The 20,486-nt window shown below is 35.7% G+C and overlaps 1 long non-coding RNA gene across 1 annotated transcript in view; it reads right to left on the bottom strand.

The window, feature by feature from the left end:
• Positions 1 to 19,575, bottom strand: part of LOC128080810 (uncharacterized) — a 123,962-nt gene extending 104,387 nt beyond the window's left edge. The window contains exon 1 of the long non-coding RNA XR_008206896.1: positions 19,209 to 19,575. This is a non-coding gene — a long non-coding RNA (uncharacterized LOC128080810). The remainder of the gene's footprint in view (positions 1 to 19,208) is intronic.
• Positions 19,576 to 20,486: the final 911 nt, after the last annotated feature.

The following is a 20,486-nucleotide window of genomic DNA, read 5'->3' as shown; positions in this document are numbered from 1 at the left end:
CAGTCATGTAAACCACACAAAGCACAGCGGTGTTCAGAGGTGGAGGCACAGTTTTTCACAAAATTATTCATTTTACCTGTTAAGCAGGAATGCAAGCTTGAAGGTCTCAGTAATAGATCAAACTAAAACGAAAGCCATGAGATGCCTTTTTTCATTTCAGTGATCAATCCTCAGAATAACTTCTTATGCCAGGGTGGAAAGGACTCTAGAGGGCAGGCAGAAGTGCAAGATATTTGTGGTTACATCAGCTAAGCGTTGTGTCAGATTGAGAAGCAGCAGGTGTGGGAATTACAATGGTAAAGCAAGATATCTTCCTGAGGGGACAACTCCTTCCCGCCCAATCATCTTCGCCTGACTGCTTCCAAAAGGGCTCTATTCTGCAAAGGGCTGTCCTTAACTAGGTAAGATTCCTGAGGTCTCAGAACTCGTGCTGCCAGAAAAACTACATTAAAAAAATAATCTGGCAGTAGTATTCCTTTTAGTCTAACCCTTGAATGAAGTTCAAAGTGAACTGACACAGTTTTGGTCAGCCAGTAATTGAATCTTTCAGCTTACAGTCAGGAAAATATGTAACTACTTCCACCTTAATTAAAGATGAGTAAAAGGACTAAAATGACTTCTATTTCACAACTGAGTAAAGCAATTTCTTTGGCAGTAATTTGATAATTTAATTATAGAAAACACACTGAATGCAATTCATATACAGAGAATTTAGAGAGGATAATAGAATCATTGAACTCAATAAACAACAACAAAACTTTAATTGTCCAGTCAGTACTGACAGAATTATTAAAAAAAAGTGTAAAGGTTTAATCCAAACACAGTAACTTCAACATAAAATTGTTTCTTTGAAAACTGAGAAATCGTTATGAAAATGGCCCAATTATTATTTGAAATTTAGTGAATATAGTATGCAAGAGTTATAGCAGCTACCAATGATGCTAAAGCATTGGGGGGATGTTTGTATAGAGAAGCTATACTAGGGTGGAAGAAGTCAGATATAAAAACATAAAATTAGTGTAAGGGAGTGATGTCTTTATATTTTAGAGATGACAGCTGTTCATCTTTGTATACAAATATTGGAATAAATGTGAGTGAATGTCTTCTGTGCTCTATCCTAGTCATTTTACTCAGAGAAATTGACTGGAAAAATCAACTTGTGTAGTAAATTGGGTTAGCAGATAATAACAATGCACATTTTAAATATGTTTCATCATTCAGAACATGACTAGATTACAGCAACTCTGGTTTCACTATAATTATAAATCTACATTGTTCCATGTTGCGTACTATACTCTGGCTCCTGCAGTGAGAATTGAATTGCTTTGTGAACTCTGTCCAAGGGAGTTAGAGTGCAAGTCTGTTATTTTCTCTTTCAGCTTAAAGCAAGACAGATCACCACCTATTCCCATTAGCAGAAACTATATATTAAAAAACATAAAGTTAGGCTGGTATCTGCGTGTTTAGATCACCACATAAATTGGCTTTGATAGCCCAGTTTAACCTCGATGGGAGCTGGGAGAACTCAGCACTTCTGAAAACCAAATCAAGCTTCCCATAGGCAAATTAAGCAAGCTTCTAAATGCTGGTAACAAAGTAGTCCCAACCCATTAGCAACAGAAGACTACTACTAGTAATGCCTAAGGTACTCAGATAAGTACCTAGATTTTTGCTCTCTCACTGCTACTATGACTAGAGAGTAGCACCCTTCTGTTGGCATCAATAGAAAGCTAAGCAGTCACTGATATGGAGGCAGTCATTTGGTCCCTGCTGAGACCCATTTCAGTTGGACAAATCAGTAACATTATGAACTATATTGTTTTATTTTAAAAGTAAGGTATTAAGAACATTAAGCAACTAGGAAGTTGTTTCACATTTTACTCAACTTTGATAAGTAGCTGGTTTACTTTTGTAAAGCAAAATTTTATCCTGGGCATATATGTTACTGCGAAGTCAGAGACTAAATTTTAAGAGGCAAGTTTTAAGCTCCTGAAAGCTGGCATTTGTAACAGAAATGCAAACTAACTGCCATGAAAAGAACCATATAATATAAAAGAACTATTACTGAAGGACACTTATTTTTCATGACAAGCTCCATATTTCAGCAACTTTTTCTTTCAAGTACCCCTTTTATAGTGAAATAATTTTGTATTCAGCAGTAATCTTCATGAATTCATCTGGTATTCATGTAGATGCTACATATATTTCCACTGATTTTCCACTGCTGTTTAGGATTAGTTAATGGGCACTTAAAATAGAGTGTTACTCCGGTGGGAGTAAAATAACTTCAATCTTGGTGCACATGTTTCCAAGTCAGAGAATAAATGATGACATTATATTGAGTAGAACTCAGTTAGCTTTTCTAATTATATGCCAACAGCCTCTTTTAAAAAGTAAGGAGGGACAAGTAGAAAGATAGCTTTTTTTTTTTTTAATCTGAGAGAAATACACTTACAAATGAAAGAGTTGCTTAGCCTAGAAGTGCAATGGGACAGATGGCGCAGTAAATTTGCCTGCACTGAGGTCAATGAGGCTATGTTGATTTGTAAGTATTTGTGAGGATATGTTTTGTTCAGTTACTTTCTGATTGTGGTGGCTAGTTCACAAGCAGTTATCTTTTATAGTGGGTTCAGTCACTTGTTTCCTACCATTTCCATTAGTATGTATAACAGTGGTATCAAAAACTATCTCATTTGTGATTCACTGATTGTTTCTTATAATCCAAACTCAAACATAATGAAGAATTCTTCTCAGACAACTCTAAGTACAGAATATAAATCTTTCTCCTAACGTATTTTCTTAATGAATACTGTATATGATCAATAACTACTTGTCTGACCAAAGCTTTTTCCCCTTACAGAGCAAATATCACTTTCATAAAAACATATTGAGGCTAGTTGCTTTATGCACTGCAGATGCAGTCTTTAAATAGGTCATCAGAAAAAGAATATTTTGGTTTTGTTAGCTGCCATTTGGGACATCAATATAATTGCAGAAATAATCTCTTAGTTTACATTTCATAGCCTCTGATGAATAAGCCCACTATTCATAATATTCAAATGGCGTACCAAAGACATCCCAAGCACCAGAGCCCCCAGGCACAGTTACACCTGCTTTTGCATGCTGGGAGCTCAGTAAAGGTAGTTGTCTTATTACACTCAGGCCTGATGAGGCATCACCAAAGCATCACTCCACCCTTATTTCTCTGTTGTCTGGATTCTGGTTCCCACATTAAGAATCACTGCTGATGCAAATAGAGGACAAGGGGAATACAAGCATTTATTAATGCTTTGTGCTGAATTCCAAATGATTCCAAAGAGTCCAAATGCAAGATTTCCATTAAAATTAATAGGAATTGGCATCCACCAAGTCTCTGTGGTTTTCATGTCTCCACTTTAACATTCTGTTTGTTTGTTTGTCGGCTTGTTTGAAGTGTGCACAGCCTGAGCTGCATATTGCTGCTAAGATCTAACATTATTTTCACTGAGACATAACTGCTTCTGTTTTCACATTGATCTTTTCTTTTTTTATCCCCTTGCTCATCTTGGGTCAATTCTACCACAAGAGTTCAGTTCAGACCAGAAGACTTTTAAGTCAACACTGTTTTTTCTCTTAATAGAGCAGCCCAGGTTGACACCGTTCCTGTGTTTTGTTACTTTGGATCCTGTCATCAGTTTACAAATTTGATAGACAAAGCTATGGAGAATTGTAATATTATTCATATTCACACCCCTGAGACATACAAACATTGAATTGAGACAGGAAACTTTGAAAGATCTCCCGAGAGGCAAAATCACTTCTTTTTGCTGCTGATTATAAAGAAGATTGGCTGGCAGATGTTAATATTGGCAGTTACTCTCTGACAAATTTTCTCTAGGTACAGCTAATCAATTTTTGCTGCTTGAAATGAGAAATGGAGCTTGAATATGCAGATGTCTAGACATGTAAATACTTTACATTTATAAATAGATTTGAATGATTAATATCCATGAAAAATTAAACATGAAAAAAGGATAAACCAGAAATGTTGGATGAAGATTCATGGACTATTTGGATGATAGCAAAACTTACGTGTACATTAGGAGGGTGAACTCACTTGTACAGTTAACCCATATGTAGTTATAGACAATACTGGTATTTCTAGGGAAAAGGCTCTTAACTGAAAAAAACTCTGACTTTAAACTTTAAGGTTCGACGTTATTTGAAAGAGACCTATTCTAGAAAAATATATTATCAATATAAGAACCACCCATTAACACTGTAAAAATAGATGTTTTCTACGTGTAGGAATCTGCAAACAGCTAAACTAGCATAATAGGCCCAAATAGGGTGTTCTGAAGGCTAAAGCTTTTTAGAATGATAGTGATCTCAAAAATATTACTGTATTCATAAATATTCCTACTTCATAGTGACTGAGTATAACTTTCTGGAAGAAAAAGATAAAATTTCCTCCCTAGAGATCAGCTGCATCATCACAGTGATCATTCCCTGGTGTGTTATTAACTGCTTTGGTCTGCCCACGGGAGAAGTTCAAAACACTATCATGTTACATTCAGTCAAGCTACCTTGATAGTTTTACACACCAAATCACCTCAGATTTCTGTGAGTGACTCTGACAATCCCAGGTGGATTGCCACAGAGCAATTGTGTTATTTTCAGGTAATGCAGAAGATGCTACCTGCTTTACCAGCACATTGCTCACTTAGCTATGGAAATAGAATTAACAGTATTATTTCTGAACCAGTCCACAGCAGCAAACTATGAAGCACCATATGGCTTTCTGAGAATGAAAGCAACATGTCTACATGGTGCAAGACATTCTTCTGGATAGGTGGGTGAATTATGTATTGAGATTTATTGTTAAATACCAACCTTATAGAAAATTATTTCTAAGGAGACTATTTAGGCTGTATATTTTATAAAAAGCAATGGATCAAAGAAATTTGAAGCAGCAATGAGTACTTAATGATCTGTTCCAGGGAGTAAATTATGGCTGGAATGTCAGGGTATTAAACTTAGCAGACCAGAGCTTAAGCAACACATAGAAATTTTCAAAAAAAATTCATTCTTTTACAGCAACACAATAGTAAAATAAAGTAACCTCTGACAATATGATTTATTGGAGAAACTAAACAAAATATGTTGGAACTGCAGCACACCAAAGTTATTTAGCTGTTCTATTACTTTTAATGAATAGCCAGCATCTATGAATATATTTGGAGAGATAAGGCTCAGTGAGTTTCTGATAAGGGGAGAAAGGTTAAAAAAAGAAAAAAGAAAAAGAAAAAAAATCTGTATTTATGGGAGGTTTATATATATAAAAATCCAAGCAAACAAAGCAAAACATCCCTTTTTCTCTCCGTTCCTTTTTTCTATTTAGAACCAAGCTGGGAAAACACGTGTGACAATGTTTAGGAAAAGGTCAGATAAAAATCAGATGAGGGTTTCTTAACTTCACAGGTGTTTGTGATATGTTTCTCTTTTGTCAGTGGGACATGAGACTCAAATAATCGTGGCCTTTACTTGTAGCAACTGGCTGAGAAAGGCATTTTACAGCATTTTTTTCCCTGAACAATGACCTATGGGTTAATCAATAAAGGACTACCATTTTTGTTGGGGCTGAGCCTTCTGTGACAGAAAAAGCCCGAGCAAGTGCCCTTGCTGTCCCCAAACTGTGCTGTTTATAAAAACAACAATGGAACTCATGGTCTTGGATTATTTTGCCAATTAACAGAGCTACACACAGTAGCTTTCCCACAGTTAATGAGGGTGAAGATGTGACCTGCCTCTCATTCTGAGATAACATGATCATAACAAGTTTCTTTGTGTAGGCCTTCCTGAAACTGCAACATCAATTTCCTTCTGATATATTTTTTCCACTACCCCTTTCCCAGGGAGATGCTTTTTGCAGGTCTTTGGGACAATAACAGAAAAGAAACATTTCTATTACTCTTAATTTCACAGCTGCATTGGATGGCCCATAAGTTGACTCTAAAGTTATTAACAATGAAGTTTTTAGTGACAGCTGAAAAAATACATGTTACAACTCATTCTTCAGTATAAATGTGTAGAAGCATAATACACAAATAACTGCTACAAGATATTGAATTGATGCATTGACATCTAATCCAGTGAACTATGGCATGCTATTAGTTTGTTTACTAAAATCAGAATCAGCCACAATTTTAGTAATAAGTAAAGGCTCTTTCCAGATAGGAACCACGCAGTCCCTCAACTGCTGTTCATTTGTATAATGAAATAACTATAAAACCCTTAAAAAGTATTAGCACAAAGTAGAACAGTGATGATTTTAATAAGAGTAACAGGAACAACAGTCAAACCTTTTCCAAGGAACCAGGATAAATAGTAAATGAAAGCTATCAGGAAAAGTTAGAGGAGGCTACTGTCAAAACTTCGTGGTTTCACAGGGATCTCATTGCAGGCATACAAGGAAGCAAGAAAATGCTTGTGGGAAATTCAACTAAAAATCTCTTAAGGCTGGTGAAACATGTGAGAACTGAATAGAGTTAATTAATAATCCATTAAGTGGCCTTATAAATCTATAAGGAACTATGCAAAACCTAGATTAATATATAGAGCATCTTGCAAAGAGGAGGCTCCAAAGAGCCTCAATTCTGCTCCTAACTGAAGTCCATAACAAAGCTACTGTGACTTCCTGCTCAGTCAGTAAAATAAAAGCCAAAGCGCAATGCAGTATTTCAGAAAGCAAGAAATCCCATCTTTAAAACAAAAACAAACAAAAAAGAAAAGAATTTCTGGAAGTCAGAACACTTCAAAGAATTATCTGTACCAAGAAAAGAAAGCATGAGGTGGACTTTCTGAATCACAGGCTGCATGAATGACAGATCTGAAGGATCATCTTAAAAATAGTCCAGGAAGTTAGTTTGGAAAATCCAAGCTCTATGGTACCTGTAAAGTTCAGCGTTAAAAACTTGGCCAACATTTAGACTTTTCTGTTACAACGAGATCTGAGTGAGATGTTGAGCAGCCTGATAATGTGTCTGACTATATTAATACTATCTGCTTTTTGCAGATCTCCCCCTCCTTCAGTCTTCCAGTTGCTATGAGGACACACTGCTTATTAGAGTGTATCTGAGACCCCTGTGGCTATATTTTGCTATTGAACTTCAGCTCTCACCAGCATTAATGGGAGCTTCTGTTCATCATGGATAGTCTTGTGTATGTCTTCAGAGAGTCCTGCAAATTACTGTAAATCTTTTAAGAACTGTATTAAAATAACATTAAATGACTAATTTAACAAGCTATTAAAGAATCAGAAAAAACCAAATCTAGTATTACTACTCTTGTGTTTTGAATCACCTGTAACTTTACAATGAATCGTAAGTCTGCCTTGAAAATTGACACTGTCATACAGTTTAAGCTAGTTAAATGAGAAAGTACTGCCTGTTTGGGAAAAAAAATCCAGCAAAACAAGGGAGGAAACAAAAATGTAAAGGTATGCAATAGGCATCAACTAGCTATAAAAACATCCTTGTAACATCTCAGTATAGAGGCTTATCTATCTCACAATTAGCACATCAGCTAGATGTCTGAAAATTTAATGTCTGCTGTTCTGTCCCACTGTCCTTGGAACCAGAGGTTTAATGATTCCATGAATTTCTAAAAGAAAAAGCATTTTCATATCTTGTTATCTTTGCTTTTGAAAAAGCACAGCTCGAGTCGTGAACTTCTATGGTTTATTTTGTTTCTTTAAAGAGTTGTATGAGTTTCAGATGCTGTGTCAGTACTTACTGCTTATGAAAAATACATCATTGTGAGATGTGCGTTATTAGGCCACTATCTGTTCAGCTGCTCCTAATTTCCCTTTTATACTTGACCAAGTGTAACATGTAAATGCAATTGCAGTTGGGAATGTTATACAATGCTAATTTAATGCCATTAACATGTCTCCTCTGTAACCAGATTTGTAACCAATGGTGGTATCTTTAGGAGATATGGGGATTTCTTTGCAATTGGTCTGAATAGGTCTATTGCTCCAAAGCAATAATTCTTTAACTCATGAAATGTCCAACATTCTTTTGGTTTATATATCTTCAGACAACTGCCTGAACTGTTGCCACCAATTAGTGATAGCTAATAGGTCCTTGACAACTGAGAGCACTCAAAGCCAGTCGTTTCAGCCTGCTCACACTTCTCTGCTGCGTAGGAGCAGAACTGCTGCTGAGTGCTGAGTAACACTTCTTGACCTCTTTTAGAGTCTTGGAAAGATTCTTGCAAGCTCTGTCCCTATAAACAAAGATGAACTTAATGAGAAGAAGACTAGACATACTGGTGTTGGTCCAGTATTGGTTTTCCCAATGATCATCTCTCTTTCTTTGAACTTTAAGGAATCATTATACAGTAACATCATTTGAATGTTATCTGCTGCTTTCATTCTTGGATGTCCCATTATTAAATAGCAAACAGATTTATAAAATATTATCTGTATTCTCTGTCTCCATAATAAAACATTCTGGATATCAGGAGAAATCTAGCAATGTACATATACCTTACGCATATACAATAGGGCTAAAGAAGGCAGTAGGTGGCTAATTCACAATTATCCAAACAAGTTCTTCCACAAAGCATTTTAGTACTAAACAAGATAGAGATTAAAAGTCCTGAGGCTTTTGACAACATTTCACTCCATGCTCTTTTTCCCCTCCATATAATTACATGCTCCAACAGCCACAATCACAATGATTGTGAAGGGAAGCATCTTCCTTCAAGGTTGTATTATCCTGCTTCTGGGTTCTAATGAGGAGAAGCAAAAGAGCAGAACTCCAAGCACTTCTTTCTCTATTATCCACCTTTGCCTTGCTCATAAGCTTGAGTGTACAACACCACAACTGTTCACAGATAAAACATTATTTCTCAGTTTATGCATGGTGACTTTTAAAATCCTGTAGACAATATCTTCAGCCACTAGTTAGACTCTTTTCATAGGAGAAAGACCACAAAAGTCACTTTCAGTTAACTAGAAAAATTAGCAACCAATTCAAAAATGCTCATTATATCTTCAGTGCAGATGTTTTTACATTTCCTACCGCCTCAGTGCACATATTACATCTTCACGTCTTACAAATACAGAAATCTCAGTAATTCAAAGTACAGGCTTGGTTACTTCTACTTAAAAAAAAAAAAAAAAGAAATTGGCAAAATTATTTGGTTTGCATAGATGAAAACATTTAAGGGCAGCAGCTCACAGGTGAAAAGCCTTTTTAGGGAGCCAGGGTGCTCTTGGAGAGGTCTGTAGAACCAGTTTAAAGCAGGAAGTAATTCTCCCCCAAGAGAGCATGGAAAGGTGCCTGAGAGCGAGCAGGCTGAGTGTACCTCGCCAGCAGTTTGTTAGTAGGGATAAGCTTTCTTCCTTAAACCAGCCCTATTTTTAACAAAGAAGCAATTCTATTAAGAAGTCAATATCAAACTAATTACCACTTGGTCATTACTACTTCACTCTCATAGTAATGACTATCAACACTTCCTGTATTCTGAGTTGCACAAGCTACTTTAAAAGCAGTTTATGCAGGAGCTCCGTACATTTCCATGGGAATGAGCATCATTTAAGAAGCAGCTGCACAATTCAACCTCAGAAAATGACTAAAACAAAGATCTCAACCCTTTAACTTCAGAAATAAAACTTCATATGGCTGCTTGACAAAAAGAGGTAAATAAGCAAACAATTCTAATTCCATCTAGGGGAGGGCAGAGGTACACATGCACATAAACAGGTTTGCTGAGTTCCTTCAGGCACAGGTAAGGATCTTACTCTTTCCTAAGCACCTAAACATGCAACACTGTGAGAAGCCCACCTGGAGCATCTCTCAAGGCTCAGTATTTCACAGCAGCTATCACAAACCGAGAAATGACAATGTGCAGAGATAACACAAACCAGCTGTTCTACACTGTATAAGTATTTGACTTGCTGTTTTCTCTGAAAGTATATTACTAGAATGAAGGAAAATACTCACCCACTAGATTTACTGATGTATTTCCATTTCTAAAAAAAAGTAGCAACACACCAGCACCACAAACCAGTGTAGTATAATGAAACAAGATACAGTGTTCAGAGACTGTCTATCCCATGAAAAGCATTTGATGGATGTGAATGAACTACTTAAGCTAAAAGTGATAAACGTTCAGAAGGAGTTTGTACAATTTGTGCTGAAAAATTTTGTCATTAAGGTTCTTCCTTCTTTTTGCTAATTCCCCACAGATCTGTTCCACCAGATGAAAGATGTTTCATTTCTTTTACATAAAAAAGAAACTAGTAAAGACAAAAGACATCAAATATTTTCTAAAAGACTAGTGGAAAATGGAAACATTTCCAAATCACCACAAGCTTGGCTTGGCAACTTCCTACTTTGCACGTAGAAGATATTTCTAAGTCATATTTACCAAAACAGCTTTGTTTATCCACCTTTCTTTCCCTCACTCCCTTGCATAATGCTCCTGTTCCTGAATAAATGCAACAGAAATCATTAGAACTTCAAGTATTAGGATTTTTACCTCACATATTACATTTACCCATATCTTAGTTTGCTGAGACTTCAACATAGTGCTTATTCTGGGGAAACTGCTTCTTTCTTTCTACTATTAATAACTTCCTCATGCTATTTAGTCTATGAATACCAGCAATTATAAATATGATGTTAAAAATACTCTCTGAACATGTCAATTTACAGCTTGTCTGTTTAAAACTGTCTCCCTCATTTTGGGTAAATCTGAGTAATAGTGTAAAGCAGTGAGAGAGAGGAACTCACTGCAGAACTGAAATAAAAGATATCTATTTTGCTTCAAGGGTCTGATAGCTAAACATTGTGAGCCCGTAGAAGTTGCCTGTGTCTTTTGCTCAGTCCTTGTACATAAGTTTGCCTGTGACTGCTGCTTAACACCAGGATCCCCTCACTGCTGCCCTGTTTGCTCACTGCATGGTTTGCTGTACAGGGTCTATAAGGATCTCCTAAGTTTGTACAAACCAGTGCTCTGTTCTGTTACTTCTAGCAGTGCTGAAGTGCTGTCTTCACAGAAACACAGGTCTGGCTGTGAAGAAGAAGTAATTGCTAACTCTGAATTAGCCAGAAGAAGTGGACACTGTCATCTAAATGAGGTGTGGACAGAGCAGGGAATAGGGCTCAGCTGCTGCAGAGGAAAGGAAAATTCTAGCTCCTTCTCTACATCAAGGGAAGAAGACAGTCATGCACTGGAACTGAAATCATATTTCAACCTTTAATTTATTAGATCCAAAAAAGTATAGAATGACAGTTTACAGTACATTTTTTTTGGCTTTCACAAGCCAAATTAGCATTTTGCAATTAATTTCAAGCACATAATTAATGTGAAGCAGGGCTACTTTCACAACAATTAGCTCGCAGAAGGTACCTCATGAATGTATTACTTTGTTTTCCTCTGTCCTTTATGAAAGATTTTGAACAATATAAGTAGTAGGATTTCTCCTATGGAATTAGTGAAAACAGACACAGGAGATGAATCACAAGTGTTTTCCTGGGATGTCAAGGTGTATTTTCCTGAAACTCATTTAGGAAATTACATGAATTACAGCTTGACTTGTACAATGCAAATGAAAGCAAGTCTCAAGTTGTCTCTCATCTAATAGTCATTTATTAGAACAATGAACAAATGATTAGTTTCCACTATATAAAATTATGGATTGACAGATAAACTTAATAAAACTATATTAAGATGTCTAGGTAGTGTCATTTGTGATAAAACTGTTGCTTTGATCTTCCCCCTTGGTAAAGATTATATGACTACAAAATAGTAACATAGAACTAAATAGGTATAGAGACTTGCCATAAGCAGATTCCACACTCCCCTGGTTATAATCAGATACATTCCTTCAGTGACTCCCAGTCAAAAGCAGGTGGGTAGTCAATTCTGTCACTACATTTCATAATCCCATTCCAGTTAACTCCTGTATAGAAAGCACATGCCTTATTTTGAGGAGAAGGCACAGAGAGTTAGAGCTACGAAGACTTTGTCATCATCTTCTAGAAAGAAATCTACTTTAATGGTTGAAGGATGACTTTGGAGGCCAGATTCTGAGCAGGACCCTAGAACAGTTCAAAGATGGACACAGCCAGGTCCTGTCTGCTGTTCAATCTCTTTGCTTTCATTGTAAGTGATTTTGTTTTCTTACACTGACTACCAATTAGTTTGTCAGGTCATTATGCTGTGCAGTGAGGATGAACCCATTCCTCACTCACGTAGGCCAGGAGCTTGTGCCTTGTAAAGTGCATGACAGGAACACATGAAGGCTATGTAAGGCAAGTCATAGTGGGATTGTTTTCCTTTAAAAAGTGGGTGAGATTGAAGCATTTTATTTCACTCAAAAATTAAAGTGTTACCACTTCCAATTGGTAAGTCCAATCTGAAATCTGTCCATGATTTTAAGCATCAAAATATAATCTTTTCAACAATAAAAGCTTCATTAGGGCAGTTGTGGCCCATAGCAGACAAATACAGAGTCCTTCTGTCAGGATGTTTGGCTCAGGATTAACCATTGCAAGATGAAGGATGTTTCACAATGTATCATCAAGATCTTCCTGAATTTCTACTTGGCCATTTATTCACTGATTTGATTGTGATTTCTTACTTAGTTTTAGAAAGAACATCCCTCTCTGAAATATTGCTTGCTGCTGGAGCACGTCACCTTGTCAATGCATTCATCACCATTATCATATTCTGTTAAAAGATTGGCAAATTTGTTCAGCTGTGTAAGATAGATATTATGTCATTTGACAGACGATTTAAGTACTGAAATAATCTTTTTGGATGCGCTGTATATTTTGGCACTTCATTATACAGCACAGGAGTGAATTTTCTCATTGTTTTAAGAGAAACAAGACTTGAATACTGGGAATTGGGGAAGTCTTCTTCTGAAGTCTGAAAATTGATTTTCCAAAAACCATGGTTTCAGTTCTAATTCCCTTATTTTAATACGACTTTGGTCACTGATTGCTCACATTCCTATTCTGGTTGGCTGGAAATAGTTTTAGGATGGTGTCTTCCCCTCTTCTTTAATTCTCTAGAGAACGCTGTTTGGGGATGATGTCTCCCAGCTCCTGAACTGATTTCCATAATGGTATTATGATGCCTAATACATCTAATAAGGAGTAACAAAAAATGAAACGGTAGAGAAAAAAACTTGCAAGAGATTACTTCCCACAATCAAATACCTTTTCCCTATTCCCACTGTCTAAAACCTGAGCTTCCTATTAACTAAAATTGTTTTAATCATAAAATCTCACACAGCAGCTACATGACCTTTCCAGAGCCTCACACGGCACAGATTATAGCTGATTCAGGGGTTAGAGAAACACCTTTCAGACACCAGTATTCAATCTTTGCAGTACACAATCCTTGCAAATGCCTTATACCTCAGTTACCTCTCCTGCATCAGGTTTAACATTGCTGTCCTAACTCACTAGGGATTTGTGATGGTAAATACATTACAGGTGGTGAGCTGGTGCTGTGATGAACCCCAAGGACAAAGGATGGCATAAGGATTAAAAATCATCACCACAATCCTGTGAGACAGGCTGATTTGATGGTACCAGAGGTATGGCAGCCACCACATTACTTGGAATATCTGACAGTCAGAAACGAATTGGGGCAACTTCTCTGGGCAACCTGTTCCAGTGTCTCATCACCCTTCATTCATTTCTGCTGCTACTTACTGGCCTTATGTTGGCATTTTTTTTTATTTTTAGTTTTATTTTTTTAAAACACAGGCCCCAGCCAAGCAGACTAATCTGTACTGACAAGCTGCTGTCTGTTTCCTCATCTTGAAGAATTTTTCATCAAGAAAAATGCTACACAGAAGAGATAAAATAATCTCACCTGTTTACAGGAAAATTAAAGTATTTCTGCATGGGTAAGCTGCAAGTTAGCCAGGCCTGTATAGCCTTCATGTTTTCACAGGTAAGAATTTCTTAGGTGAAAACAAACAAACAAACAAAAAAAACCCCACCAAAAATCTAAATATCATACTTCCCTCCAAGGACCAAATTGCGTTTGAAGTACTATCCAGGATGCTGTTTCTCATGATTAGATGTGATTTCAAAACAATTATTTAACATAATTTGTAGAGATCTGTGATAAAATTGTATCTGATTATGATAATACCTAACTATATGTTATCAAGTATTATGAATCATGATTAAGACGTCTAACACAAAATTGAATACACAGAACAGACTTCATCTGTGGTACACCTGTTTATCAAGTCAATTTTTAAGAGGCACTGCATATTATATACTGAGATTATAAACAGAAGGTGGAGATGAAGAAAAGAGGCTGTATTTTGAGCATAAATTATAGATGCATGGAATTTTACCACAATCTTTCATTCCTATAATTTTAGTTAATAGACTCAGAAAGCTTGTGCAGTGTTCTGCTAACTGGAAGCAGTTACTTAAACATGCTCAGTGACACACTGGGTGGGGAGAAGTACGTTTGTCTTTATGTGGGTAAATTTCAGCATACCACAAAAAATGTAGCTCCAAATGACTGAACAATATACACAAGTAGAAAAATAGAAGCACCATCAAGATTCATGGCACCACTCTGTTAACTTCAGTGTTTAAGATCAGACTAGTAGTCTGCATTAAAAAAAACAAGAACAACCATGAAAAACATATGACCACAGCTAAGATTTTACACTTCTTTGGAAAAAAAAAAAAAAAAAAAAAAAAAAAAAAAAATTGACATTCTTCCCATGATTTTAGCTTAATGGCTGCTTTTAGCATCATCTTAGTAATTATGGTCTCTCTTTCTTGGAGATAATGAATTATTTTTATTAACTAGACCAAAATAAGAGATTATTTTGTGTGCTTCACCTTAACTATCCAAGGTCCATTTCTTTTGGATATCATGAAAACAACACAGTGAACAAATCCAATACCAAAGAAGTGCAGAACGCTAAAGCTATACTTAATTTACAATATTGTACACTGAACACATGTTCCTCAAGCAGTACAGCAGGTACTTGCAAAATTAAAAAAGCTTAATTCATGCAGCTGAAGATTAAAGAGTATGGCCACAGTTAGCAGGAAAATGAAGTGTTTTGCCTTTATCACACTTTTACTTAGTTTGTGAGCTTTCTAACCTTCTAACTAAGTGCATGAAACAGAAGTTGGGGACCCTGAAGTACAGAAATGCAAGTAACAAAGAAACCAACATGAGCTCATTAGACAGGAAATGTATGCCCACTATTAGGAAGAGAACAGAAAACAGCAGCATCAGAGAAGTGAGGAAGGCCATCACAAAGGTCAAAGTGGCCAAGATATCAAACGGATGCTGGATGCTAGGAATCTGCATAGCAATGTTTTAACCAACAACTGTATTAGAATCACAAATTTCTCAGCAAATTCCTCTTGCCACCCTTACAGCAAGATGCACCCCAGAGTGTCACAGTGTGTAAGTCACAAGATGATGAAGTTTACAATAATATTGATTTATTCAGTTTGTGACTTGCAGTGACAAGGGGCCCTGCATCAGTTACAGTCAAGTTAATAGTCCTTTCCCTCTATTATGAGATATTATAAATCTCTCTCAGATAAACCTATTCTTATCAAGTCAGCATGTCTGAGTTGGCTTGCAATGCATTACAGGCCATTTGATAGTTCTTTTCTCATATACTTCTGTTATTCATAAACTAATCCCCACTATGATAATCTTGCAGGAGAAATATCTACTCAGAGAATCTTGAAATCAAGTTGTAATTACCTTACGAGCCCTACTTAAAGCATTTGTAAGAATTAATGATACATGTAGTGCTGTAAAGTAGGAAAAAATATCCTATTTTTACCAATGGAATTACTCAAAGGAACAGTTTTTCAAGGGAGACAGGTGAAGAGAATGGATGAATGATGAAAAAAGTATTTGCCACATTGCCTGAAACAATAGCTATCACAAAACCATCTTGGAACAGGTAGCCATAGTTAAGATCTGCTTATGTACGTAACAGATCTCAGAGCTATTTGCAAGCAACATATTTCCGTGTTCAGAAATTGGAAGAGCAGCAAAATTCAACAATAGAGATCTCTCCTCCGCCTTTCTTTTTCAAACGTCACACATTCACAACTTCAGCCTAACTCTAAAACAAAGTCTGTTCATGCATTAAGTCTTAGCATAATTGTAAAGGCATCAGTCAAATTTTAGAAGGACGAAGAAGTAAAGCATCAGCAACTTAGGCTATGAAAACAAAGCATTTTCAGTATTAGCAAAAAATATCCTCAACATCCGTCTGCTTTAAGTCAAAACTTGTTTTGTAAATTGGTATCCCGTGATGGAAACGAACACCTACTCATGATATTGTGACACAATCACCTAACACCAACAGTGACTGTTTTCTCCTACTTTCTAACTCTACGTCTGCTATCACACATCGCTTCACAAGAAAACTCTGCAAAATTTCTATCGTTGCTTTTGAACTGCTCTGTGTACAACACCACTGTAATTACTGATACACAGTACAAACTGTGTCAGAGTCTGCTGCTAACAATAGAAAAATCTTATTTTGAATTTGATAGGTTAGGCCATCACAGAAGAAAAACAAAGGATTCAGCGATACACTCAAATTAGAAGACTATAATCCTCTATTACCACAGGAGAAACAGAGATACATGCAGCACATTAGTCAGATTTAAAAAAAAAAATAAAAAATCAGTACTTCAGTTGCAGTGGAGCAGTAACAACCTAGAAATACGTTAACTTGCAAACATTAAGTTAGAAACCAAATGAAGTCTTGCTAATTTTTGAAGATTAAAATTAAACTAGGCTAGATTGATTTAAGAACATGACTCTTCTGAAACATTTTCTTGAAAGTTGTCTGAAGAACAAAATGCATTCTGTAACTGTTTTAGCTGTTGTAAGCATGTCCTGAAGTACAGTTTTGTTTTAAAAAAATCTGTTTTAATATTTATAGATATGTGTATTCAGCACTGTAATCCCTTCCCTAGACCATCAGCAAATTATTCATACTTAAAAACCCTGCAGCTTTTTCATGGCTTATTTTCATTTTTTTTTCCCTCTTATGACAAAAGGAATTAATCATAACTCTAGTGGTTTTTTGGCAAGCACTATTTAAAAACAGAAATGCATTAGAAAAAAATAAATTTGCCTGTACTTTATAGAGTTAAGGGAGAAGAGTAAAAAACTTGTGTTCCATGGAGAGTTTGGGAGCTAAAGATGACAAACTTGATAAAAAACAAACAAAACAAAACAGAAAAGAACATTAATAGAAAGCTGACCACTACAAAAGATACCCCGGAACTCCTGTGAATTCTGAAGAAGCAACACTTATTACTACAGTGAAAATAAATTTGGCTTCTTAGGTAAAATATCAGATTTAAGATCTTAGAACAGTGTTGCAATCACCTCTGTATACATAGTTTTAAATATTTTGCAGTAAATAAATAAATATTTATTTAATTTCAGTCTGTAAAACGGGACAGAAGGTATTTTCCAGGAAAAAAAAGAAAAGGAGATTTTCTATTTCAAGAAACATCAATGTTCTCTTATTTCCTTGTATGCACACAAAAAATAGCACTTGTTTGTGTGCCATCTTGATATTCTAACAAAAAATTATCTAAACTCATTCCATATTCAGCAGCATTAATTCTAGCACGAGTTTTCTTCAGCTAACTCTGCTATCCTTTAAGAATGTTTTCGATGCTCCTATATAATTCTACTCAATTAAGAGGAACACAAACTACCAGAGTGCATTTGATTAATAGCAGCACTAAAAATCTTTATACTGAAATACCATGAGGGAAGTGCAGATACTCTAGACTTCTCCCTCAGAAAATAAGCACCCAATGGATTATTTTTTTTAAATCTAGTTAATGTATTATAAATGCCATGTAATTATTTACCCTCTGAAAATCATGTTGATTTTCAAGGAAAAAGGTATAGAAATAGAATTAGCTATTGAAATGTGATAATGTAACACTGTTTATTGGTAAAACAGAACAAGATTTCCTAATCCTCTGTAAATAACTTCCATCAATCCTAGCAAAGATGACACTGCTGTATGAGCAAGAATGTGTTTTGTCCTCCAGGCAAAATGCACAGGGAAGACCATTCTTTTAGGAACCTGAATTGAAAGTATTCACAAAAGTAGTTTTTAGTTAAGGACTTTAATCTGAGATGGACTTAGCTTTTAAGAAAAAACATCAGCCATTATGGGTTGGCTTTGTCTCCCTTATGGTCTTGGCCCTTTGCTAAAATATTCTGACACTTTCTATTAGGCACCTGAGTAAAACAGAACACTGAATTAAAAATGCTCACCATCATGATACAATATTAAAACAGAACTCACATCACTGAAAACATACCTGTAAGAAATCAAATCCTCAAGTCGCCATAACCCTACTGTTAATTCCCCTGGTATAGCAGAGGGTGGAGAGTTGTAACGTATTAAATGTTCCAGTGTTAGGTTTCTGTCAAAAACTTTCTTCAAAAAGTATTTAATTAGAATTGATAATTATATACTAAGCATATACAGTCCTCAGTATTCCAAACTGTCATATGTTCATCATTGCCTATTTTCAAAACACTCACTACTGCAAGTTTTCTCACATCCCCCTCAATATAAAGAACCAAATTTAAACACGATCCTGACTATTTTTATCACGTTCTTGTAATTACCTTCCAACATAAGGATATTTTTTAAGTTTAAACTGTGGAGTAGTAACAAAAAACAAAGATGACATCATGCTGCATTTCATTGAAATGAGGAATAGTTCAAATCGTCCTATTGAAAAAGGTCAGTTGCTTGGTAGGTAACTGCTAAATTATAACAGGTAATCAATTGGACAAAATAATCCAGTTCCCAGACAAATACTGTGGCAAACAGTGACTGAGAACACACTGGTTACCATGGCACAATGTAGATTTCTCTATTACAATATTCATCTAATTAAAAAGAAAAATAACACAAAATAAAAACAGATGAGATCTATATTTGTATCCTATGTCATAATTTGATCTTGGCCCGACAGTATTGTTACTTTGTTAGAAATTTTGACAAAAATGTGGGTTTTAACACACACACACAAAAAAATAAAAAATAAAAAAATAGTAGGACTCTTAATTACCAAACATTTAAGGAAGAGGAAAAACAGAGCATGAGGATGTTGACAAAAATCCCTTTCACTTACCAATTACCACACTTCTTGAAGAAAGTAGTTCTGCACTGTTGCTTCAGCTGTAGCACTGGTTCCTTATGTCAACAACTTCATTTTCTTCAGATTTCTGCTCTGTGAACTTTTTTCGTTAGTTTTCCTTCATTTGATTATTTTCACATTTCTTTAACAACTCATTTTCATTCAGTACAGGATTTTTTTGTTGTTGTTGCTGTTCCAGAAGAAATCTAACTAACACAACAACCACTTGAAGCCATATTGCAACTGGCGTTATAATGCAATTAAGTTTCAGTTTTTAAAGAGATACAGATGCCAAATTCTAGCCTTTACTCTAGAAAGGTGACATGCAAAAATATGGTATAAGGGACAGAGAACAGAAGTGCAGTAGGTGGAACAGGGTACAGGAGCATAAAATCAATGCAGGGATAGTACAGAGATTACTTATCTGATCCACTCAGTGCCACTTGCTAGTCACTTGCCAGTGCAAATTCCTACTGCATTATGTTCATAATGTGTTGGTTTAAGTATTAGCATATGCCAGATTGTGCACTACGTGCTGAAACATGCTTCTATACTTGCATTCAATTTTATGTCTAAAGGTGTGGCTTTTATATGTAGGTCTATGAAGGACTTAAAGGAGTACTTAAATACACTTCCTCTCTTCGAAGCCATCCATCCCTCCAGCTGATCCTACAGGTTATCACAACACTTCATCTTTTGTCTTCTTCCTCCTTCATCCAACACTGTAAATCATAACAGCTAATAATAACAAGAACAAGCTGTATGGAAACCACGCCATAGTTCTTCAGGTTTTTCAGATTTCTTGTTGTATAGCAGCACAATGAACTGCCCAGCCTGTCACCAGAAGTTTGTAACAGAAAGGATTTCAAGTTTTATGTTCAGTTACCCTTGTTCATTGCCATTGTGATGTTACGGAAGTCTTTACTGATCTTCTTTTAATGTGTTGGATAATGCACTGAAGATAAATTCTGAAAAATATTCCTTACAAATGACTACCTGCATTAGCATTTCACAATAGCACAAATAGTTAGAAAACTAATTTCCTGTGAAGTATACTATGTTTTCTTCTTAATAATAGTGCTCCAAGTCGTATATATTACAATTCTTTAAGTCATAATTCAAAATATTGTTCTGTTTCTTTAGTTCGGATTTCAATAAACTTGACATTATTGAAGAGCATTCATAAATTTTGATGAAATTCAATTACTGTAACAATTGGTTCTTGCAGTGTCCTGACTGAGCCACTGCTGTAAGTATGAGGATTACATATTC

This window comes from Tympanuchus pallidicinctus, unplaced genomic scaffold, assembly GCF_026119805.1.
Source record: "Tympanuchus pallidicinctus isolate F22 unplaced genomic scaffold, pur_lepc_1.0 scaffold20, whole genome shotgun sequence".
NCBI classification, from domain to species: Eukaryota; Metazoa; Chordata; class Aves; order Galliformes; family Phasianidae; genus Tympanuchus; species Tympanuchus pallidicinctus.
The sequence above is the reverse complement of the archived record's forward strand: the minus strand, read 5'-3'. Positions and strand labels throughout refer to the sequence as shown.